Raw genomic sequence first — 26990 nt, 5'->3', positions numbered from 1 at the left:
CTGAGGTGACACATACAGATGGCGGTGGTATCGCATACCTACTGCATCACACGGCGGAATTGTCATTTCCATTCAGGTGACTGATGTGAAAAGGTTTCCAACGTGTTCATGACCTCACAAAGACAATTAACAGACTTTGAACGCGGAATAGTAGTTAGAGCTAGGAGCATGGGACATTCCGTTTCAGAAATCGCTAGAGAATTCCATATTCCGAGACCCACAGTGCCAAGAATGTGCCGAGAATACCAGATTTCTTGCATTACCTCTCACCAAGGACAACGCAGTGGCCGACGGCCTTCACTTTGCGACCGAGAGCAGCGGCGTTTGCCTAGGGTTGTCAGTGTTATTAGGCAAGCAACAATGGGTGAAGTAAGTACAGAAATCAATGTGAGATGTGCGACGAACGTATCCCTTCGGACAATGTGGCTAAATTTGGCTTTAATAGACTGTGGAAGCAGATGACACGCGAGTGCCTTTCCTAACAGCACGACAACGCCTGCAGCCCCTCTCTTGGGCTCATGACCATATCGTTTGGAAGATAGACGACTGGAAAATCATGGCGTGGTCAGATGAAGCCTGATTTCAGTTGGTAAGAGCTGATACGGTTGGAGTGTGGCATAGACCCCACTAAACCACGGACCCAAGTTGTCAGCGAGACACTGTGGAGGCTAATAGTGGTTCCTTAATGTTGTGGCCTGTGTTTTCACGGAATGGACTGGGTCCTGTGTTCCAACTGAACGGCTCATTGACTAGAAATGGTTACGTTCGGCTACTCGGAGACCATTTGCAACCAAAAATCGACGGATTTTTTGTGGATGGCAATGCGTCATGTCACTGGGTCACAACTGTTTGTGACTGGTGGCGAATCAATTGCTGTATTAAAAAAAAAAAAAATGGCTCTGAGCACTATGGGACTTAACTTCTCAGATCATCAGTCCCCTAGAAATTAGAACTACTTAAACCTAACCAACCTAAGGACATCACACACATCCATGTCCGAGGCAGGATTCGAACCTGCGACCGTAGCGGCCGCGCGGTTCCAGACTGTAGCGCCTAGAACCACTTGCTATATCAATTGAGAGATATAGAGGAGAGCGAGTGTGTCAGGTCTTTCCCCAGTTCACTGCTGCTAGTGCCACGTCATCATAACGCGTCTGTGCGTAGCACACAAAGTATTGTGCAAAACTCCAAGATTATAAATTAAAGTAACTTTTCCAAACTTTTCCAATATATGCTTCAGTATATTAATTGTTAAATCTCACAGTGATCAGATGGACATGTTTCCTTAAATACATAGTTTTAAACAAAAAACATGAGGCGCTAAGTAATAAAGGTAGAAAGCGAAAAATATCCCGAATATGCAAATGTCTGTCAAAATCAATGCTACAAATCTCAGCTTCATAGGAGCAATAGTTTGGTCAAAATCTGCGTTTTGCGGAAAATTGAGGGCGCTTAAGGCTTACAAAGATAAAAATCGGTATAATGTTTCAGTTTCATGTAAAAAAATAAACTATGTGACCCCATTAGGTTACCTTTAACAGTTTTTAAGTAATTTACTAAAAGCTAAATTTCGAACACCAAAATAATTATTTGTAATGGATTAAATATCATTATATTAATGACATATAGTTCTTATTTCAGCACATCATTACATCCGTTAAATAATAAAACTATGACAAGTTTCAAGACTTCAATGTAAATAACATTCAATACAAGGTCTCTTGAAGAAGTAGTTCAGAGGTCATTTTCTACTGTCAGTTCCGTTCTAAAAATTGTAGGCGGAAAAGTTTAAACGTAGTCGAGTTAAAACTTCCTCTGTGATTAAAGCCAACTTAACTCCATTCATATAAAAAATACGAAGATTGTAAATTGATTCATGACCGAGTTATTAAATAATATTTGTCCGATACAGCGGCCATTTAGATGCTGCTACCTAGGTACACAGCAGATAACAGCATTTGTTCCGTTCGGCAGTCCACTGCACCCACATATAAGTACGTCCGACACGATATTGGGATGTATGAGTTTTGTTACCTCAGTGAATCTTTAAATTAAGCAATTTTCGTCGTCGTATCAGTATTAGGTATTAAAAACACATAATTATGTTTATTGAAAATAAATGAACTAACCAGACGGAATAGTGACACACTCTCGCACTGTATAACTCTGCATCTGACAGTTCACGATCTTTGGCCGCGTATGATTGTTTAAAGAACACGCTGCAGGGGTAATTACAGAAAAATCTACCATCGGTAATCACCCGATTCAAAATAAGCATAGATGCAAGACAATGGTAACAAAGTTTAAATATTCCATATTGCCCCTAGGGCCCCAATGATAAACATCTTTTTGGAAGAACTGGGAATTTACAGTCACGGGAAAAGAAGAGTCGGCAATTTACTGCATGATTAAACTAAGATGAGGGAATACCAATTCCTAGAACTGTTTACAAAATAGATGTAATAACGTCCTTCCCCCACACTCCCCTCCACCCTCTACCACACCAGCTTTTAAAGTTTCACTGAACTTACAAAGTTTTGTCAGTTTCTTCTCATCCTACGCCTGTCCTATGTCTATTACGTCGCTCCTCCCCTTTGCCTCCTCTCTTCCGCCCCCTTTCATGACCCCCTCCCCCCCGTGATATGATATATACAACATTAATATGTGCCAACGTATTTAGGATTCAGCTCAATCTACACCATCGTATACTAAGTTTAAAATGACGCAAAAAATAATTTCAGCTTAATGTTGGCCCTATCACCATGAGAGTTTAATGCACTTAACGTTTCTACAAGTAACTGTACCTGCCACGTGAACCATAGACCTTGCCTTTGGTGGGGAGGTTTGCGTGCCTCAGCGATACAGATAGCCGTACCGTCGGTGCAACCACAATGGAGGGGTATCTGTTGAGAGGCCAGACAAACGTGTGGTTCCTGAAGAGCAGCAGCCTTTTCAGTAGTTGCAGGGGCAACAGTCTGGATGATTGACTGATCTGGCCTTGTAACACTAACCAAAACGGCCTAGCTGTGCTGGTACTGCGAACGGCTGAAAGCAAGGGGAAACTACGGCCGTAATTTTTCCCGAGGGCATGCAGCTTTACTGTAGGATTAAATGATGATGGCGTCCTCTTGGGTAAAATATTCCGGAGGTAAAATAGTCCCCCATTCGGATCTCCGGGCGGGGACTACTCAAGAGGACGTCGTTATCAGGAGAAAGAAAACTGGCGTTCTACGGATCGGAGCGTGGAATGTCAGATCCCTTAATCGGGCAGGTAGGTTAGAAAATTTAAAAAGGGAAATGGATAGGTTAAAGTTGGATATAGTGGGAATTAGTGAAGTTCGGTGGCTGGAGGAACAAGACTTTTTGTCAGGTGATTACAGGGTTATAAATACAAAATCAAATAGGGGTAATGCAGGAGTGGGTTTAATAATGAATAAAACAATAGGAGTGCGGGTAAGCTACTACAAACAGCACAGCGAACGCGTTGTTGTGGCCAAGATAGACACAAAGCCCACGCCTACGACAGTAGTACAAGTCTATATGCCAACTAGCTCTGCAGTTTACGAAGAAATTGAAGAAATGTATAATGAAATAAAAGAAATTATTCAGATAGTGAAGGGAGACGGAAATTTAATAGTCATGGGTGACTGGAATTCGGCAGTAGGAAAAGGGAGAGAAGGAAACATAGTAGGTGAATATGGATTGGGGGTAAGAAATAAAAGAGGAAGCCGCCTGGTAGAATTTTGCGCAGAGCATAACTTAATCATAGCTAACACTTGGTTCAAGAATCATCAAAGGAGGTTGTATACATGGAAGAACCCTGGAGATACTAAAAGGTATCAGATAGATTATATAATGGTAAGACAGAGATTTAGGAACCAGGTTTTAAATTTCCAGGGGCAGATGTGGACCACAATCTATTGGTTATGAACTGTAGATTAAAACTGAAGAAACAGCAAAAAGGTGGGAATTTAAGGAGATTGGACCTGGATAAACTGACTAAACCAGAGGTTGCACAGAGTTTCAGGGAGAGCATAAGTGAACAATTGACAAGAACCGGGGACAGAAATACAGTAAAAGAAGAATGGGTAGCTTTGAGGGATGAAGTAGTGAAGGCAGCAGAGGATCAAGTAGGTAAAAAAACGAGGGCTAATAGAAATCCTTGGGTGACAGTAGAAATATTGAATTTAACTGACGAAAGGAGAAAATGTAAAAATGCAGTAAATGAAGCAGGCAAAAAGGAATACAAACGTCTCAAAAATGAGATCGACAGGAAGTGTCAAATGGCTAAGCAGGCATGGCTAAAGGACAAATGTAAGGATAAAGAGGCTTATGTCACTAGAAGTAAGATAGATACTGCATACAGGAAAATTAAAGAGACTTTTGGAGAAAAGAGAACGACTTGTATGAATATCAAGAGCTCAGATAGAAACCCAGTTCTAAGCAAAGAAGGGAAAGCAGAAAGGAGGAAAGAGTATAAAGAGGGTCTATATAAGGGCGATGTACTTGAGGACAATATTATGGAAATGGAAGAGGATGTAGATGAAGATGAAATGGGAGATATGATACTGCGTGAAGAGTTTCACAGAGCACTGAATGACCTAAGTCGAAACAAGGCCCATTCCAATAGAACTACTGACGGCCTTGGGAGAGCCAGTCATGACAAAACTCTACCATCTGGTGAGCAAAATGTATGAGACGGGCGAAATACCCTCAGACTTCGAGAAGAATATAATAATTCCAATCCCAAAGAAATCAGGCGTTGACAAATGTGAAAATTACTGAACTATCAGTTTAATAAGTCACGGTTGCAAATTACTAACGCGAGTTCTTTACTGACGAATGGAAAAACCAGTGGACCCGACCTTGGGGAATATCAGTTTGGATTCCGTAGATATATGGGGACACGTGAGGCAATACTGACCCTACGACTTATCTTAGAAGCTAGATTAAGAAAAGGCAAACCTACGTTTCTAGCATTTGTAGACTTAGAGAAAGCTTTTGACAATGTTGACTGGAATACTCTCTTTCAAATCCTGAAGGTGGCAGGAGTAAAATACACGGAGCGAAAGGCTATTTACAATTTGTACAGAAATCAGATGGCGGTTATAAGAGTCGAGGGACATGAAAGGGAAGCAGTGGTTGGGGAAGGGAGTGAGACAGAGTTGTAGCCTCTCCCCGATGTTATTCAATCTGTATATTGAGCAAGCAGTAAGGGAAACAAAAGAAAAATTCGGAGTAGGTATTAAAATCCATGGAGAAGAAATAAAAACCTTAAGGTTCGCCGATGACGTTGTAATTCTGTCGGAGTCAGCAAAGGACTTGGAAGTGCAGTTGAACGGAATGGACAGTGTCTTAAAAGGAGGATATAAAATGAACATCAACAAAAGCAAAACGAGGATAATGGAATGTAGTGGAATTAAGTCGGTTGATGCTGAGGGAATTAGATTACGAAATGAGACACTTAAAGCAGTAAAGGAGTTTTGCTATTTGGGAAGCAAAATAACTGATGATGGTCGAAGTAGAGAGGATATAAAATGTAGACTGGCAATGGCAAGGAAAGCGTTTCAGAAGAAGAGAAATTTGTTAACATCGGGTATAGATTTAAGTGTCAGGAAGTCGTTTCTGAAAATATATGTATGGAGTGTAGCCATGTATGGAAGTGAAACATGGACGATAACTAGTTTGGACAAGAAGAGAATAGAAGCTTTCGAAATGTGGTGTTACAGAAGAATGCTGAAGATTAGATGGGTAGATCACATAACTAATGAGGACTTACTGAATAGGATTGGGGAGAAGAGGAGTTTGTGGTACAACTTGACTAGAATTAGGGATCGGTTGGTAGGACATGTTCTGAGGCATCAAGGGATCACCAATTTAGTATTGGAGGGCAGCGTGGAGGGTAAAAATCGTAGAGGGAGACGAAGAGATGAATACACTGAGCAGATTCAGAAGGAAGTAGGCTTTGTAGGTACTGTGAGATGAAGTAGCTTGCACAGGATAAAGTAGCGTGAAGAGCTGCATCAAACCAGTCTCAGGACTGAAGACCACAACAACAACATGTAACTGTACAAAGTAACAATGGACTTTTAAAATTGTCTCGTCACTTACAGACATACAACACCGCCAGGTTAAAAACACAACTAGATTACACAACCACTCTAGGGCAGTTTCCACTGCATGGAGGGTTTGTTTGTGGTTCTTTGTGGTCGCCTAATATCAAAGCCCATCGATGCAGTCCTTAACAGATATACGTTACCCACTTGGAATTGTTAATGCGACCGTGCGTGATCGATGATTTGCCACAAGGCGTCTAGAAGGCGTGAAGCAGCGTCGCTAAGAGCCCCACCGTACACATGGATACTGCTTGGAAAAAAATATAACTATAGATGCGACCAATTGAGTATACGCTACCAGAGTGTGCCACTATTCCCTCTGGTTGGTTGATTTCTTTTCAACAAATATAATTTTATATAATTCTGGTATAGCGACGGCAGTTGTTTAATTGAAAGATTCATGGTCAGTCGTTGTTTTATGATGGCATAAACTGTCTAACACGTAAAATGTACACTCGTCTAAACAGATTTGCTATTTTTCTTTTAATGTGGCAATACCTAGAGGGAAGACCATCATGCTGGGTGTATGGTTCTTGTACACTGTACTGCATCTGCAGCAGCAGTCTGAGCAGTAGCTGGCACTACGATGACATAACTAACTATTACAAGTCGGTTACTTCAAGGGTAGCTCCGAACCAGTCGCCCTGTACCGTGTATTCCACTGACCCCAAACCACCACCTTCTGACACTTCAGTGGTGTCAATCAACAGTTCATTGGAGGCAAGGCTGGAGGTCTGTAGTGTTTTCTGGTGAAAGCTGGATGTCACTCGGTGCCAGTGATGGCACTGTGCTGGTTAGGAGGAGGTCAGTTGGAGGCCTGCAACCAACCTGTCTGGGTACTAGAAACACTGGCCCTACACGTGAAGTTATAGTCTGGGATGCAAATTCGTATGACAGCAGCACCACTCTCTTGGTTAGCACATGCAAACTTACATTTCAGTCTTGTGATGCGACATGTCGTACTTCAGTTCATGAACAGGATTCCAGGGACAACGCTCGCAACAACACCCAGCATGCTCCTCAGAGTGTCGACATGTTGCCTTAAGCTTGTCGATCACCAGATCTGTTTCAAGTAGAGGACACGTGGGACATCATCGGACGACAGCTCCATTGCCATCCCAAAACACAGTTAACCGTCCCTGTAATGGCCGACTAAGTGCAACAGGCATAGAACTCCTACCCACATACTGAGATCCGGCACCTATAAGCCTACAACACAATGCATGCACGTTTGCATCCTTGAATTAAACATTCTAGCTCTTACACCAGTTATTAGTGTACCAGCATTTCACATTTGCAATCGTTTACCTCGTGCTTACGTTAGCCTGTGAGCTTGCAATGTTGATCACTTACATATGTTGTTAGGATTCTTCCCTTATTACGTACCCTCAGCTCACAAATATTTATTATAATTCCAATAGTTAGGATGAATAGGGCACTAAAATGAAATTTTGCTCTTTTCAGACTTAGTTTATTACAAACCAAAACGTGCATTCCCATAATTAACGTACAGATCAAATTTTAAAAAAACCACGTTGGCAGATCATGTTGATGGCTGGAAAAATTATTAAAGGGAAAGGAGGCAAGCTAAAACGATGCCCCCTCAAGGTAATACCAACAAATCTCTCTGGCTATACGTGAGGTACTGACTGAGATTGTTAACCACTAGCCTTATGTCAATACGACATAGGTTGCTTGAAATACTGGAATGCACGTCAGATGGACTTGGTGCAGTGAAGACTAAGTCCTCAGACAAGGATTGCTAATATCTCTGGGCTGTTGATATGTCGACCACTGAACTGCCCAATGGATGATGGATGATGTGGAGACTGACCATCCCCATGCCTAGATATGCAGAGAACCATGGCTGGTCCGGCAAAAAAAAAAAAAAAAAAAAAAAAAAAAACCCTCTGTGGCGGCTCTCCCCCAATTTGCCGACTGCACAGCGTACCTCGGTTGAGCACCTCGGTTGAGCTGCCCAGACCCAGACCATCCTCTAAGGTGGACATCCACCGAATGCCACTAAAATCTCTCCTCCCTTCCGTCGTCCACCGCTCGTGATTTAGTGGCTAGCATTGCTGCCTCTGGATCACAGGTTTCCGGGTTCGATTCCGGGCCGGGTTGGGGATTTTCTCTGCCCGGAGACTGGCTGTTTGCGTCGTCCTCATCGTTTCATGATCATCGTCATTCGTGACAGTGGCTAGATTGGACTGTGAAGAAAATTGGACTGTGTAAAAATGGGATTTTGTACAGGCACTGATGATCGCGCAGTTGAGCGCCCTGCCAACCAAACATCATCGTTATCATCATCATCATCATCTCTCTTCCCGCCTCGACACAAAATCTACGTGGAGTCAGCAGAAAATGTCCCCTCCAACGGCCGAACTGCCGAGGCAAATTGCGCCATTGTCGTACTCATAACACAAGAATTCCCACCACGGAATGGACGACTTACCCCACTGAAGAAAGTGCATTCCACGTCTGTGGTCGACATTGGGCTCCTTCCCACGGCAAATTGCAAAGTTTGGTATCCACCTGTCAGACGAACAAATGAAGATGACAATGGCCATATGGAATGCAGGCCGGTGGCCAATGTCCTGCCGAAGACCGGGTCGCCTTCATGGTCGTCTTTATGGCGAGATGCCACCGCGTGCGTTCACAAGCAAAGTGGTCACGCTTTTGTAGAAGCCCAGCTGCTCTCTTAGAAGAGGCTGCGTCTGTTTCTTTGACTTCTAACGACCTGTCTACGTCGCCCTGCCGTCCTCTCTAACACGGAAAAAAACATCTGCCACAGCTATTATTGCTAATGGCAAACGAACTCTGTCATCCCCTATCAAACCTACAACTACTCGTTCTGATGGCTCGCTACATATTTGAGGTGGCTGCAGTGCCTCTGCAGGGACTACGTTATAAAGAAGGGGTGAAGGATTGGGCGACCAAAGGGTCGCCACCTTTCACTACCTCCCAGTGGCAGAAATTTTTTCGCTTAAGAAGTGTCATGTTTAGATTGCAGTACTGTACTGTGACGAACAAAAGGGAACTAATTGAACTGCATGAAACCATGCTTGTTCTTTTAAAGATGGAACATCTAGGAATGCTTTTCCAATCACCTACTTCTAATAATATCTAAATGTCACCCAACGCAGATACATACGCAAGGAGATCAATCGCCTCATCGTTTTCACACATATTCTCTGAACACATGGGCCGAAGTCCATGCAGGAATATGCAATAAATTAATTTGTGGACCTTCTGGTCGCGAAGTACTTAAAACCATTTATTTTTTGTATACAATCAAAATTTAGATGGGAATACAAATTTTTACAGCAAGGCATGATCCAGCAGAATGGGACACATTAACTTTACAAAGATACTGAACCCCTCTGACAATAACCTCCCTGGGAATTCAAAATCGGTACAGAATTTATCCTTTACTGAAGGTACTTTCATACCAAATACTTTACACAAGGGTACTATTGTAACATCATTCACCTCACATTCACACACATACAAATATCTTGCAATAAATTAACGTAGAATAGGTTACCAAACAGCGAAAAGAATAGCGACTATTACATGTGAACATCACCTTTCGCTGTGATGCTTGTGAGAAGGAAAGTGTAGGCGCGACAAGCAAAGAACAAGATTTATGTAAGAGACAACATAGCTACATCATAATTAATACAGACTAACGAAAAATTAACGATCGTCGCTCGCTGCCACATCAATGACCTAGGCATGAAGATGAATTTTACTGACACGCGAGGTTTTCGTCACTCAATCATTCGAAAAAGACCACATTTTTGTATATCACTTACTTCTAGCTGTCAAAAGAAGTTGTGCCTGGATGCGGTGTCGAAGGGAGAGTGCAGATCTCACGGGCAGAGGGAGGACTATCTGTGGTTGTTCCACAAAGTGTGATACATTCGTAAGCGGTGCCAGACATCCTTCCTTCAGTCGTGGGAGTTGGCTCGATTGGACCTTGTGGCTCTCGGCGGGGGTGGGGTCACACATTACGCCAGTAGGCGTCGAAGCCGATTATTTGCGAGGGAATACGGAAGGCTCAGCGTAGGCCCCCATTACAATGGTACGACTGAGGGCTCGTTATTTCATAATGATGTCATTGGTCTTGTCTCGGAGATAGTTGATACTTTCAACTGTCAGATTACAAAGAGAAGGAATATCTCTTGTACTAGCAGATAGGCAGTGGGTGGCTCAAATTGTTCTTGAGGTGTCTGAGTAGTACCACACAATTTGATAGGTGTGGAGAGAGTGGTGTTCAAAAATAACATTGCTGATAGTAACGTGTATTTCGCCCAAGCAGAAAATTGTATGATATGGGAATTGTATGCCTAGCACAGATCGGTGTAAAAGACGCAGACTGGCCGAATGATCACTTGAATACACATTCGGTGTAGTAGTCACAGGCTGGTCGAATTATCATTTATACAGGGTGGTCCATTGATCGGGACCGGGCCAAATAACTCACGAAATAAGCGTCAAACGAAAAATCCACAAAGAACGAAACTTGTCTAGCTTGAAGGAGGAAACCAGATTGCGCCGTAGTTAGCCCGCTAGATGGCGCTGCCATAGGTCAAAAGGATATCAACTGCGTTTTTTTTAAAAATGGGAAGGCCCATTTTTTATTAAATACTCATGTAGTACGTAAAGAAATATGAATGATTTAGTTGGAGCACATTCTTCGCTTCGTGATAGATGGCGCTGTAATAGTCACAAACATAGGGCTCACAATTTTGGGCGAACAGTTGGTAACAGGTAGGCTTTTTAAATTAAAATACCGAACGTAGGTACGTTTGAACATATTATTTCGGCTGTTACAATGTGATACATGTATCTTTGTGAACTTATCATATCTGAAAACGCATGCTATTACAGCGAGATTACCTGTAAATACCACATTAATGCAATAAATGCTCAAAATGATGTCCGTCAACCTCAATGCATTTGGCAATACGTGTAACGACATTCCTCTCAACAGCAAGTAGTTCGCCTTCCGTAATGTTCGCACATTCATTGACAATGTGCTGACGCATGTTGTCAGACGTTGTCGGTGGATCACGATAGTAAATATCCTTCATCTTTACCCACAGGAAGAAATCTGGGGACGTCAGATCCGGTGAACTTGCGGGCCATGTTATGGTGCTTCGACGACCAGTCCACCTGTTATGAAATATGCTATTCAATACCGCTTCAACCGCACGCGAGCTATGTGCCGGACATCCATCATCTGTCATGCAGTGAAACATCTTGTAATAACATCGGTAGAACATTACGTAAAAAATCAGCATACATTGCACCATTTAGATTGCCATCGATAAAATGGGGGCCAGTTATGCTTCCTCCCATAATGCCGCACCATACATTAATCCGCCAAGGTCGCTGATGTTCCACTTGTCGCAGCCATCGAGGATTTTACGTTGCCCAATAATGCACAGTATGCCGGTTTACGTTACCGCTGTTGGTGAATGACGCTTCATCGCTAAATAAAACGAGTGCAAAAAATCTGTCATCGTCCCGTAATTTCTCTCGTGCCCAGTGGCAGAACTGTACACGACGTTCAAAGTCGTCGCCATGCAATTCCTGGTCCATAGAAATACGGTACGGTTGCAATCGATGTTGATGTAGCATTCGTCACACCGACGATTTTGAGATTCCCGATTCTCGCACAATTTGTCTGCTGCTGATGTGCGGATTAGCCTCGACAGAGCTAAAACGCCTGCTTGGGCATCATCCTTTGTTGCAGGTCGTGGATGACATTTCACATGTGGTTGAACACTTCCTGTTTCCTTAAATAACGTAACTGTCCTGCGAACGGTCCGGACATTGGATAATGTCGTCCAGGATACCGAGCAGCTTACATAGCACACGCCCGTTGGGCATTTTGATCACAATAGCCATACATCATTACGATATCGAACTTTTCCGCAATTGGTAAACGGTCCATTCTAACACGGGTAATGTATCACGAAGCAAATACCGTCAGCACTGGCGGAATGTTACCTGATACCACGTACTTATACGTTTGTGACTATTACAGTGCCATCTGTCACAAAGCGAAAAAAGTGGTCCAACTAAAACATTCATATTTCTTTGTGTACTACACTAATATGTAATAAAAAATGGGGGTCCTTGTTTAAAAAAACGCAGTTGATATCCGTTTGACCTCTGGCAGCGCCATCTAGCGGGCCAACCATAGCGCCACCTGGTTTCCCCCTTCAAGCTAGTCGAGTTCCGTTCTTTGTATTTTTTTCGTTTGACACTTATTTCGTAAGATATTTTGCCCTGTCACTATCAATGAAGCACCCTGTATACACTCTCAGTGTCAGGACGTAACGCTGTGTCTCTCTTCACATTGCTGTATCCGCCGTTCCTACAGTGGGCCTCTAGTGGAGGAATCGGTCTATGTGAGTGCCTTGTCGCTGCTCCCAGCTCGATCTCGTGGTGGAAGGAGGAGGCGCGTGTCCGTCCGCCCTCACATGCGCCCGTCCATCTCCCGTCTTTGCCGCAGATAAGCTACCTCGGCACGTAGCTGCGGACGTTTCTCAGTAGGCCGACCAGGTAGCACCGTGGGCACCCGCCCTCCATGAGAGTCGCTTGTTGCAGAAGATTTTGCATGTCACCACGCCCGCAGCGCTGGTGATGCCTACCTGTCTCACTCTGCGCTCAAGGAAACCGGTCGCATGTTGACTTCTTGCGTCGCCCATCTCCTGGGCGCCATCTGGACAGATCATTTGCATGCCGCAGAAGCGATCAGTCTCTGACAGCTCACATACGTAACATAGATTATTAATAGTCGAATATTGACAAATAAATTCCTTTAGGGAGAATCATACAACGTGCTTCCATGATTTAACTTGTGCCTAGTTGTATGGAAATGGAAATGAAGTCCAATGCTTCTTGACCGAGCGTAGTGAACGGTGCGCCACACTAGGCAAGATCCTAATGGAGGTGGTTTGCCGTTGCCGTCCTCCGACTGTAATGGTGATGAATGATGATAATGAAGACGACACAACAACACCGAGTCATCTCGGGGCAGGTGAAAGTACTTGATCGCGGCGGGAATCTAATCCGAGATCCCGTGCTCGGAAAGCGAGAAAGGTACCGTGGGACCACGCGCGGCGGACAACTAGTAATATATTATCAAAATATCCACGGGTGTGCTGCCGGTCTATAGTGTCCAACGGGCACAATATTTCGGCGATCATACATGTCGCCATCATCAGGTGAAATCGGCCGCCGCCGGACCGAACCCAGTTCCCTCTGAGCAGCCATAGTGTACGGATCTCCGTGCCGGCACGTTCACAAGAGCTCAGTCCGTCAGTTCACCTGATGATGGCGACATGTATGATCGCCGAAATATTGTGCCCGTTGGACACTATAGACCGGAAGCACACCCGTGGATATTTTGATTATCAAATACGCCGGGAGAAACTCAAGAATCATAGTAATATATTGTTCTAATAAACTGGTGCACAAGTGAAAGCTTTAGGTCATCCAAGTGAAATTTGATGTGGGGTAACTGTGTGTGGTGTCCGATAAACGGTTGGTCCTAACTATGCTATCTACTACCTAATGTGGGTCAAAATGATCCGAATCTCGAATGCCAATGGCTTACCCATCACCGTTGAAACATTATTGTCTTAGTTGCAAACTTAAAAAAATGTAGTTCTTCTGATCATTAAGCGTGGCAAGTTCGACCAAAACATTCGCAAAGTCAACTAAACGGAATACTAGCTGGGACCCTAATTAGGCAGGTTTCCCCTCTGTTCACCAACTCACCGTTCTTCATTGGGCAAGTCCAGACGATTGCCTTCTTCGTCACTCCGCGAACAAGATGAGGCACACAAAAAAATAAAATTGTAAATCCACATGTTATAATGGACCACGAAGTGTCTGATCTACATTCTACTCCTACCTCTTATCCTTCAGTGCATAGTTAGCGACTAAGATGGATGTATCATGTGCCTTGGATTCACTGTCCTGTGGGTACCTCATTGGAGTACCCATTTATATTGAAGTTGACGATTTCCTCATCATAGCTTTCCCCTTTTTTTGTTTCTGAAACTCACAAAACTACCTTAACGCAATGCCTCACATTTATAATTCAATAACATGAAATACAGCGATCAAATATTACACGCATAACGGTGTTCATTTGTGCAATGCAGTAAATGCTGCTCTTTCCATGGGAACCTAACCGCCTATTCCCCTTCTTGGCCTACCTGTTTTTCGTCCTTCATTTCATGGAGTCAGAAGTAATGTCACCCTGCAATCAATGTGTCATAAACGACATCTTTAGATAGAAAGAGGGCAATAGAGTGATCGCTTTGCACACTTACTGAGACGTTAGACGTTCACTTCCGGTCGCAGGTTCGAATCCTGCCTCGGTCATGGGTGTGTGTGATGTCCTTAGGTTAGTTAGGTTTAAGTAGTTCTCAGTTCTAGGAGACTGATGACCTCAGCAGTTAAGTCCCATAGTGCTCAGAGCCATTTCGTTCACTTACCTTTTGCATATTAACAAAAACGGCGTCGGACTCTTATCCTTTCGGATACCAACCCCCTTCAGGCACGCCTCCAGTAACATGCACTCACATGGAGTGGACACATCAAAACACCCACAAGAAAAAGAGGACATAACAAAGGCCTTGCGCCTCAGTGGCGTGGTCAAACACATTTTACAAAACGGAATACCAACCACGTTATCAGCGAAAAATGATGAATTCTAGCCCTTTGGTCTTATCTTGAGTAATACGAACATTCCTGGTCCAAACATGACCGAAGACATCAACGTAAATTTAAAGCACAACACGACACAAAAGGAACAGAATGCCTTCTCTCAACAGGAAGATTACTAGGTCATATAACAGAATACACTCCTGGAAATGGAAAAAAGAACACATTGACACCGGTGTGTCAGACCCACCATACTTGCTCCGGACACTGCGAGAGGGCTGTACAAGCAATGATCACACGCACGGCACAGCGGACACACCAGGAACCGCGGTGTTGGCCGTCGAATGGCGCTAGCTGCGCAGCATTTGTGCACCGCCGCCATCAGTGTCAGCCACTTTGCCGTGGCATACGGAGCTCCATCGCAGTCTTTAACACTGGTAGCATGCCGCGACAGCGTGGACGTGAACCGTATGTGCAGTTGACGGACTTTGAGCGAGGGCGTATAGTGGGCATGCGGGAGGCCGGGTGGACGTACCGCCGAATTGCTCAACACGTGGGGCGTGAGGTCTCCACAGTACATCGATGTTGTCGCCAGTGGTCGGCGGAAGGTGCACGTGCCCGTCGACCTGGGACCGGACCGCAGCGACGCACGGATGCACGCCAAGACCGCAGGATCCTACGCAGTGCCGTAGGGGACCGCACCGCCACTTCCCAGCAAATTAGGGACACTGTTGCTCCTGGGGTATCGGCAAGGACCATTCGCAACCGTCTCCATGAAGCTGGGCTACAGTCCCGCACACCGTTAGGCCGTCTTCCGCTCACGCCCCAACATCGTGCAGCCCGCATCCAGTGGTGTCGCGACAGGCGTGAATGGAGGGACGAATGGAGACGTGTCGTCTTCAGCGATGAGAGTCGCTTCTGCCTTGGTGCCAATGATGGTCGTATGCGTGTTTGGCGCCGTACAGGTGAGCGCCACAATCAGGACTGCATACGACCGAGGCACACAGGGCCAACACCCGGCATCATGGTGTGGGGAGCGATCTCCTACACTGGCCGTACACCACTGGTGATCGTCGAGGGGACACTGAATAGTGCACGGTACATCCAAACCGTCATCGAACCCATCGTTCTACCATTCCTAGACCGGCAAGGGAACTTGCTGTTCCAACAGGACAATGCACGTCCGCATGTATCCCGTGCCACCCAACGTGCTCTAGAAGGTGTAAGTCAACTACCCCGGCCAGCAAGATCTCCGGATCTGTCCGCCATTGAGCATGTTTGGGACTGGATGAAGCGTCGTCTCACGCGGTCTGCACGTCCAGCACGAACGCTGGTCCAACTGAGGCGCCAGGTGGAAATGGCATGGCAAGCCGTTCCACAGGACTACATCCAGCATCTCTACGATCGTCTCCATGGGAGAATAGCAGCCTGCATTGCTGCGAAAGGTGGATATACACTGTACTAGTGCCGACATTGTGCATGCTCTGTTGCCTGTGTCTATGTGCCTGTGGGTCTGTCAGTGTGATCATGTGATGTATCTGACCCCAGGAATGTGTCAATAAAGTTTCCCCTTCCTGGGACAATGAATTCACGGTGTTCTTATTTCAATTTTCAGGAGTGTATAAAGAGTTTCGGACACAGATCGTGGAGAAGGGCAACCAATTCCTCCACGTAACACACAATGTCATTAGAATGTAGTGGTCTGACTCAGTTTCTTGAATCATCTCTCCAAAATAGTAACAACAATGATGTTGATTCTGATTTCTGCGCCCTAACTCTTTCTCTACACATAAAGGACAACCTAGGTAGCCATGAATCACAACTACAAAGCTGAATTAAGTGCACTGGATAAATACACAATATTAATTGTGCAGTTACACACTGTCATCCATAATTCTCCAAGGAAAAACCTTGAGAGAGTACAAGTTACTCTCTCACCATTTTCTGCATACGGAAAATTATTAAAGACTTTATTACAACCTGACACTCCTTGAACGAGACACTAGAAAGATAATGGCCTGAGCAGACGGTGGTGCCTAGTAGGGTGCTAAAAGCATGAGATATTTTTATGGTTCTCAGCTTACAGAAACAGCATGTTGAGAGTTGAAACCAATTGGTGGCGAGCCATCCATCAGTCAGTATTTCCGGACAGGTCCACAGCCATACAGGGCAGACAGGGCAGTTCCTCATCGAGACAGGTCTCTAGCAGAACAATGCCGAGCTACCTGCCACGGCGCCAGCAGAAGCCTGGGCTGCGGACGACAGTCTCAAGGAATGCATCTACACATTGAAGCTGTAAACCGGCCATTGTATGCAGAGACACACGTAATAAAAATTCACAAGTTTTCGTGTTTGCCGATACTGCAAATAGGCCTGTGAAACACTTCCATCAGCTGCCTCAGTTGTATAAGAAACTTCAGCATCTGAGAAACGTTTAGAGATAGAATCTTTATCACACCTTGTAGCTAGGACTAACAAGCTCTACGGCACAGGCAATTTAGATAAAGATCTTTAAGATTGTATCGGCTTGCTTGTTGCCATGGGGGGGCGACATGACTTTGGAGAAAATCATCTTCCCCGTCTGCGATACCTTTGAAAAGCCAGTAATTGGCAGTTACTTTTTTCCAAAGATGCAGAATTAACCCTTGCCCTGGTTTGACATGAGTTTGTGCTGTCTTGTGGGAGGGGAGATTTAACGCCGCTAGAGCCCTGTGATTTGCTCAAGACGGGGTGAAGGCAGTGTCGTTCGTGCACTTTGCAGGTAAAAGGAATTTTTTCTGGAGAGGTGCAAAGCACTTGGTTCAAATAGTTCAAATGGCTCTGAGCACTATGGGACTTAACATCTGAGGTCATCAGTCCCCTATAACTTAGAGCTACTTCAACCTAACTAACCTAAGGACATCACACACATCCATGCCCGAGGCAGGATTCGATCCTGCGACCGCAGCGGTCGCGCGGTTCCAGACTGAAGCGCCTAGAACCGCTCGGCCACACCGGCCGACGAAGCACTTGGGTGCGGGACTTGGGTCTGAAAGCACTTCTGGTCAAAGCTTTGGTATATGTGGTTGGTACCTGTCCTGAAACTGACTTCACTTGACAGTAGTTTGGACTGGGGAGACTGTGGTGAAGTTCTTACTGTACCGACAGTCGCTACGGTCGCAGGTTCGAATCCTGCCTCGGGCATGGATGTGTGTGATGTCCTTAGGTTAGTTAGGTTTAAGTAGTTCTAAGTTCTAGGTGACTGATGACCTCAGAAGTTAAGTCCCATAATCCTGAGAGCCATTTTGTACCGACAGAGTGACTTCAAATGTCTCGGACTACTCGTTTGTATAGGGCACACTCATTCGTTTTTAGTTTACCAGTCTTGGCGTTCGGTATCCTTGTGCGCTGTGTTGTAAAAGTGAGCCAAATTGGTCCTTGGTACAACTAGCGAACGGGTTTGTCACACACGGAAATCTACCATGATTTTAGGGCCCTGGTAGAGAGTAAATTTCCATCCTTCTGCCTTATCGCTAAACCGTGAGATTTTTGCATTTCTTTCGCGGCCACGATCAGTTCACAGATGCCACCTCCACGTCTCACCTTCACCGCACACACCTCGCCAGCTGCTGGTTACATCGCTGCACAAAGCAATCAGGGTAACGTACTGCACTCTGGCATTGTCAGGGCGTACAGATCTCAATCTCCACTTGCTCTCAACTGCTCCTATATAAAGAAACTTCAGTAGGTTTGATCAATCAAAGACTGCTCAGCGTCAGATCAATTCAGATTGCGTTACCCACACTTCTAGGCCCAGAGCTAAGCCGTGTTTGCCAACCCAGGATCCGTGTCCAATATAGTCTTAAACCACATGTTAGTTGTTTACAGTATTCAATCAATAACTTGTTTAGCATTATTTATGTCTGTTTTTTAACAAAAGTAGTAAATCTTGTATGAACACTAAAATGAAGCCATCACAATCTATCATTTAAACAGTTCCCACCAGTGTTAGTTTTCAACCTCAATTTTTTTTTGTTCCCATACAGGCTTGTTGAACAATAATCTACACTGCAACATACCTTAAAGCTATTCACTCTACAATAAAGACAAAAAATCTCATCTTTCATCTTCTCCCTAATTCTACAAAATATTATGCGACTGACACGGAGGGCGCCGATCGAATTTCTAGACTTTAATGTTTAAAGTTCAACAGCATTGTGCTGGGCAATTCTTCCGATGTCTACAGGTCACTGTAGACAGTAAAGAATTTGCTGCACAGCTGCTTCTGTTTGTTAGAGAGGCGGAAAGCTTTAAGCAAAACTTTTTGTCCAATAAAGTATTCGCTCTCTCAGACTTTCCTGTCTGACTATTCCTTACTTCTGCTTCTTGCAATGTGTATCTTGTGCAATGCATCCTCTACTATTTTCTTTGCTTTTCTCAGTTTCTTGGGGGAAGTAAGTGATTTCTCATATCAGATCCTTAGGCTGACGATTCTGAAGTATAGCAACAGGGGACATCATTGTTATTCCATGGGATTCTCGTTCATAATATCCTGAAAATCTGTGAGGGAGATATTCCACATCATGTGTTTTGCGTATTAAAACCGATGTACATTGCCCAATGTTTTCTTCACGCGCTCCTCAGTGTTTGAGCTCGGTTGATGTTATGACGTACAGATCTGGTCGATTCAAAGTCTCTGAAACATCGCCTGCCACTTCTTGGATTGATGTTGTCGCCCACTGTCAGAAATTATGTTGATCACATGCCCTAACTCAGGCAGTAAATAGTTTGTTTAAGCTCTTGCCGGAATTAGTCTCGCTGCACTTCTTAGAGTAGTCATTGTGACATACTTTGTTGTCAGCTCGACGACTACCATAATGTAGCAGGATATCCATGAAGTCCGTCACGGCTAACTGTTCCATTCATTTTTTTTCCGACTATAACGGGGTTACAACCTCACCTTGGAGTGCTTTGCCTCCTGACAACACATACATATTTGCAGTATTTTTCATATCCTTCTTTCCATGTTATTAAAACAGCATAGGGTCCGCATCTTAGGTAACACTTTCTTGGTACGAAGTGGCCATAGCTGAGATGCATATGCCAATATTAATCAGCTCCCCTGGTATAAGCGATCACCAAACTGACTCATCAACGTTGTTCTTCTGGAATAAAACTCCCTACCTCAAAAGGGAGTCTTGTCCTTCCACTTTCGTTTCAGTGCTTTCAAAGCAGAGTCTCTGTCCTGCTCCTTCTTATTATCTCTATGCTCTTGATCACATAGTTCGCAAATGCAACTATCTGCTAATACTGTAAACTAAAATAGTTTCCTTTGGCGTCATCACTGCCGTGTTTAACGAGACCGATGGGCGGACGAGAGAGCGCATCTGCAATTTAGTTGCTTTTGCCCAGTACATACATGATCATTAATTCGAATTCCTTGAATGCGATAATCCATCTAACCAACTTCGCATGGGTTAATTTCGCAGTGAAAAGAAATTCTAAAGCCTTGTGATCGCTATAAACTTTTGTTTTTCTCACGAGTAAGAGGAATCGACATTTCTGAAACCCCCTTACGAATGCCAGCGCTTCCAGTTCGGTTCCTGAGTAGTTCTTCTCTGCTTTGATCAAAACTCTGCTACGGACTGCGATCGTTTTCTGTACAGTGGTCCCTTCTTCTTCGTAATCTAGAAACAACACAATTTTAAGCCCCGATTAGGAGATAAATGCTAGTGTCCGATTCCACTCGTGGGCTTTGAGCAATGACGTCATACCTAAGGCAAAGAGGACACGTATACGCAATCTTTGAAAGCATCGGGTCTTATTCTAAACAAACGAAGGTAGCACACGATAAATTACAATCACATTTACGCAGATATTTACTTAATCATGAATTATATTGAAACGAACTGAAGATAACGCAAATAATGAAGAACAAGAATTTAAAATTTTCATGTCTGGTAAGAAGTATTCTCGTAATTTATGCGACTAGAAAAGCAAAGAGAACTTTGAAATTGCATTGCAGTGAAGCCCATGGTGAAGTCCTACTGCTATAAAATAGCGTTAATTTCAAATTAATTATTGAATCTATCGGGAAAAGCGCATCAATTTGGGTTTTTTTTTTTTTTTTGTGGGGAGAAAGTGAAATGTACCAAAAAAACGGGAAAATTAAGTGAATGGCAACAAATACGTAGCAGTAGCATAAATGTGGAGAATCCGACCCATTAAATTCTAAAAGAATAGCCAGTACATGACAAACGAATATCTATAAATAATAAGGAATACTTGAATCGATAACTAGAATTAACTTATGTGGATAAATTCCAGTTACAGATTCTAACAGTTCCATGATATGTAAATTATTTTTTCAGTTGTATGCACTGAAACGTAATACCATTTCCACATTTATAATTGCCCTCTAAAACTACTGCAGTATATAACAAAAATTGGAATCGTTAACTAGAACTTACCATCTATATAGGTTTTTTGCAGTAGTTCAGAGAGCAGAAATCATATTAGCCTAAATTTAGTGCACACACATGCTGAAAAAACGACCTAATTAATGAATCATCGAATGGCTGGAATCGGTAACTAAAATTGACCTATATAGGAGGTCCATTCTAGCTACCGATTGTAACTTTTCGATGATGCATAATTTTGGACACTTTTGCAGTAAATTTATGGACTATCTTTTAGTAGGATTCTTTCTTATTGATCTCAGAAGAACTACGAAAAACTAATAACTAAAGCTTCCAAATTTTTCTCTTTTTCGTAATATTGAAGATAGTGATACCATATGCAGAAATCCCGTAACACTTTAGTGCACATACTTGTTGTTAAGAGGATCTAAATAACGAACCCTGGAATGATTCGAATCGGTAACTAGAATTAACCTATATAGGACAGTTCCAGTTACTGATTTCAGTATTTGTTAGACCAACTTTTCTCAATTTTCATTACTTGTGTACTCCTCCCATTAGATTTAACAATTAGTTTTAAAAATTAACACTGATTCATAATGTTATGACTTCTCCATGTACTGGATTTAATGATAGTCTGTGCTCTCCTTACTAGCATAAATTAGGATGATTATTTGTTTCAGACATGTATACTTCATTTTTCTGTTCTTATTTAATTTCGCTGTCTTTAATTCTTTCTGTTATAATTTATGGCTAAGATATTAATCACGTGAACTGTGCCTGTAATTTTATCATATGCTACATTCGTTTGTTTGCGAATATCATCAGTTGCTTTCAACGGTTGCCTCTATGTAGGATCTCTGCCTTAGGTAAGATGTCATTGCTCAAAGCCGACGACGGCAATCAGACATTATAATTGACCCCGATTAGGCCCTACGTGAGGCCATACAAAATTACCTGGAAAGGATGGGGAGGGCAAGAATTGGTGCTTCAACCAGTGCAGTCCTGAGAGACTGAAACCCTCGTTCTGTGTAGCTTTCCCAGATCCAAGAGGCTTTCTTCCTCGTGAGTTGATGTAAGAAGAGGGGGACGGTGGAGGTGGAGGAGGGGGCGGCGAGAGTTACTAAAGTGTCAATACTCACAATTTCTTTATAGAAATTTATGATTCCAAAAAATACTCTTAGCATCTTCCTGGTAGAGGACCATGCAAGTTGTGCAGTTGCCTCAATTTTCCGCCCTTGTGCTCAAATGGTATGCCTCAGGAATTATATCTGCCTGGACCAAAAAGTTGATTTCTTTACAGTAACCGTTACACCATGTTCTCGGAATGTCGGCAATATTTCCCTCAACACTCGGTGGTGTTCCAATTCCTTTCGGCTATTATCAAATCATCCACATATGAGGTTGCTCTTTGTTTCAGTGCTTCGCTTAGAATACTGTCTAAACTATGAATGAATGCAGATGAAGACATGTTTAATTCAAACGTTTAAACTGGTAACAGTGTCCGAATGCTAGGAAAGCGATGTATTGTCTGCACTTAGTGTGAAGTTCGACGTGCCAAAAGCTGGTGTGCAAGTCTATTGATGAGAAAACTGACACCACATGGAAATTCTGCACTAGCTTCTCTAATTTATAGGGCCTATCTCTCGCTGGGTCAATAATTTTACTTTTTTACTTTTCTACTACACGTAGAGGCCTGTCATATGTCGACCTTGCAGGCTCTGTAACATTGTCTCCCAACGCTCTCCGAAAGTCTAAAAATATCCGTTGTCTGTATGCAAGTGGGACATTGTATGGGTATGCAAAAAATCGACGTTTTTCACTCACTCGACATAGGAACTGAATGTTCTTTATTGCGCCAAGCTTCCTCTAATACAGTATTGCACAGTTCTTCCCTCTCTTTTTCTCCCATGTTTCGCATACACTGAATTTTCTGCTCTATTTCAACATTAACTTCACTCCTCAACAGCACAGATGGAAGTTTCGATCATGTCGCGACCGTCCCGCTTCCCGTCATGTTACTCAGTCGGAAAAACTAAGTTTGTAACAGTTCTCCTCGGGCATGGATGTCCTTAGGTTAGTTAGGTTTAAGTAGTTCTAAGTTCTAGGGGACTGATGACCTCAGATGTTAAGTCCCATAGTGCTCAGAGCCATTTGAACCATTTGAAACAGTTCTCGCAATTGCCGAGTGACTTCAGTGTGTTTACCCACTAACGCTCCCTTAAAGTTTGTTTTCTTGAGAGAAAGAGTCGGGCATGATCGATTACGAGTGATCTTTCAAATGTTTATTCCGATATGGCGGTAACGCGACTTTCGCTGTTCACAACTCCTTTTAGCAATAACCTCTTACTGTAACTTCGATTAGGGGACGTCCATTGTTTGGTACGATCTTCTCTTTTTCTTCTAACAACAATCTTTCTATATCTTCATACTCTAACTTGTTAACGCGAAAATTTTCCACAGATATAAAATGTTTGTAGATGAAATCAAGGCCTTCATTTGCGTGTGTGCTCATTCCCGTCTCTGTGGATCTCATGCGTTCGATTTTCTGTGGAACACCTTCCCGTCGGCTGCTATGGCTTTGCACTTCGCTGCTCCCGTCATAGATTTGTGTATCGAACCATCTATTCGGCACAAAATTATGTGACTCCGCTATTGTGGCGAAACCTGCTGCTTGGGATACACACGTTCGTGGCGGGCAAACATAAGTAGATCTCAGTTGTGGGGTTTCAAAGATATTTAGCTGTTCAGTAATCGGAGTGAGTGCCATTCCAACTCTTTTCCGTTTGGGTTTGTCTCTGATGTTTGTCGCCCCCTTCTGTCTATCAGCGCCCTCTATTCCCAACTGTTGTATGCGTCTGCGTGTATACGTCATCTCATCGTTTACTTCCAGCTGTGACAGTTTTCGTTCTTGATCTTCCAGTGTCTTAAATCTCTCTGAGTGCTGTGAACTGCGTTCCTGAGCTTCCCGAATTATCTCGCGTCCCTGTTCCTGCATCATGGTAAGAATTGTCTAAGTTCGTGGGAGGCCGCTTTTGGTTGTCCTAGCATACTTTCTGACCACCACAGTGTCTTTCCATGCACCAGTTGCCTCCATTCTAGCCAAACGAGAGTTCCTTTTACCTTCCGTTGCCACCTCTTTTGCTTTGTCTACTTGCTTCCTGCGCGTAGCTACCTCTCCTAACATATCATTCATACTTTGCGTTAACCTACCAACGAATTGTTCAAGCGCTCTTTTTGTTTCTTCTGCTTCTCTGCACCTTTGTTCTCCTTCTCATCTCAAAAAATCTAGGGTGCTACGCGTCGCTTTGCTACTTTTGGAATTTCCTCTCAGAGGTGGGACCACCCATCTATCATCAGGCACTGTCGGGTCTCTTCTATGGACAACTGCATCGTCATGACATGTGTCATCCATATCTTCAATCTCACTTACTACACTTCAGAGTCCTCTAAACATGATGCTAAATCGTGTCTGTTGGCTACCTCTGAACCGGATAGTTCCATGGAGAAAACAACTGCCTCGTCCCCTGATTCGTCCCGATCTATACTCTGTTCTCCATGTTAATCGAGCGAGGTGGCGCTGTGGTTAGTATACTGGACTCGCTTTCGGGAGGACGACGGTTCAGTCCCGCGTCCGACCATCATGATTTATGTTTACCGTGATTTCCCTAAACTGCTTCAGGCAAATACCGGGAGAGTTCCTTTGGAAGGGCACGGCTGACTTCCTTTCCCATCCTTCCCTAATCCAATGACGCCGATGAGCTCGCTGTTAGGTCCCTTCCACCAAATCAACTCCCTCCCCCCCCCCCCTCTCCATGTAAGAGAGCCCGCTACTTCGGGCTTGCATTAACGACACTCACCACGCTCCTAGTTATCATTCAGACATGAAACAAGCATCTCAAAACACGAAACGACAGTGAACACAGTTCCTCTAAATACCTTCGCTATTCAAACGCACATACACATCAAGCAAATAGCCCTTCAAAAATTCACAAAGAATTTGTCAAATCCAACAATCAAAGAACACATGTGGTGCAGAAACCATAAAACATAAACATACAAAACATATAATAAATTATACACTGGAAAGACAGTGTATATATTAGTATATAAAGCGCCAGCAGCTTACGTTTATCGCGAATATAATTTGTTCACAATCTCTTTCTGACATCCAATATTAAAACGCAAATGGTACCCGTCTGACTGCATATCATTAGATTCTACTGGTAAGATCCTGTAAGGTTTCCCACCCTTATTACAGACCCACAGCTCACAAAAATTTATTCTAATTCAAATAGTCAGGATGAACAGGGTACTGAAATGAAAAATTGCTCTTTTCGGTGCTTAGTTTATTACAAGTTCAACACATCCATTCCTACAGTTAGCATAAAGATTAAATTAAAAAAGATACACGGTTACAGGTGATGCTGACGGCTGGCAAAGTTATTAAACTGGAAGGGTGTCGAGCTCAAATGATACCTCCTTCAAGTTGTCAACGCTGTCTGACTATACGTGACGTAGTGTCTGAGATTGTGAACCGCTAGCTGAATCTCTAAACGACATAGGCTGGTTGAAATACAGGGCTACAGGTCAGATGGACTTGCTGCAGTAGAAACTAAGTCCTGAGACAAAGACTGCTACGTCCTGAGACAAATACTGCGATATGCTCACCACTGAACAGCCCAATGGATGATATGGAAACTGGAAACTGACCGTAGGTGCGCAACTGCAAAAAAAAAAAAAAAAAAAAAACCCTATGTCTATAATCTTTCTTTCCTCCTTGGCAGCAAATCCACGTGGAGTCACCAGAAATTATCCCCTCCAACGGCCAAGCTGCCCGCACAAATTGCGCCAATGGCATACTTACAACCCCGCACAAGAATTACCACCTACACACGGCATGGCAGTGTTCCTCCAATGAGAAAGTTTGCCACTAAAATCCCTGCCCTCTCCCGCTAAAACTGGCGCCAGAGAAATAAGTATGCATTCCATGTCTGTGGCGGACAATGTGCACTTTCCCAGAGCATATGATAAAGCTCGGCACTCGTCTGTCAGTTTCACGCCCGAGGTGGACAATACGCCTCCGGAATGCTGATTGCTGGCCATTGTCCTGCGGAAGACTGGACCACCATAGTGGGCCGACTTCATGGCGATATGCAAGTGCCTGCGCCCACAAGCAGAGCTGTCACGCCTTTGTATGAATCTGGCTGCTTTCCTGGAAGATCCTGAAGCTGTTTCTTGGACCTCTGCCGCCCTGGCCACGTCTCCCTGCCGTTCTTGCTGACACAGAAAATATCTAGCGCCGCAAGCATTACTGCTAGCGGAAAACGAAGTCTGTCATTCCCTGCCACACCTACAATTACTCATCCTGGTGGCTCGTTACGTAGCTGAACTGGCTGCAGTGCCGTTGCAGGGATTACATAATTTACAGGGGATGAAAGGGTTGCACCTTTCAATGTTACTTAGACAAATATATTCTGAAATTTCGTTACTGCCTATCAGTTATGATTTGGTTTCTCGACTTTTTTCCGTCAGTAACAATCCTCGAGAGACGGTTTATCTGTTACCATCAGATAGTATGGCACGCATGCATGACGTGTGTATCCCTAGCTTTCAAGATGACAACAGCAGAGTTAATTTGAATGAAAGAATATGAGACTGGTTTTCTGAACACTCCCGCATACTATTACATTTCCATTGGCCTGAAAAGTCACCTGACGTAAACCCCCACAGAAAATATGTGAGATATGTTGGAAAACCGGGTAAAACGCCGACATCAGCG

This window comes from Schistocerca americana, chromosome 2 (genome assembly GCF_021461395.2).
Source record: "Schistocerca americana isolate TAMUIC-IGC-003095 chromosome 2, iqSchAmer2.1, whole genome shotgun sequence".
NCBI classification, from domain to species: domain Eukaryota; kingdom Metazoa; phylum Arthropoda; class Insecta; order Orthoptera; family Acrididae; genus Schistocerca; species Schistocerca americana.
Note: the sequence above shows the minus strand (reverse complement) of the source record.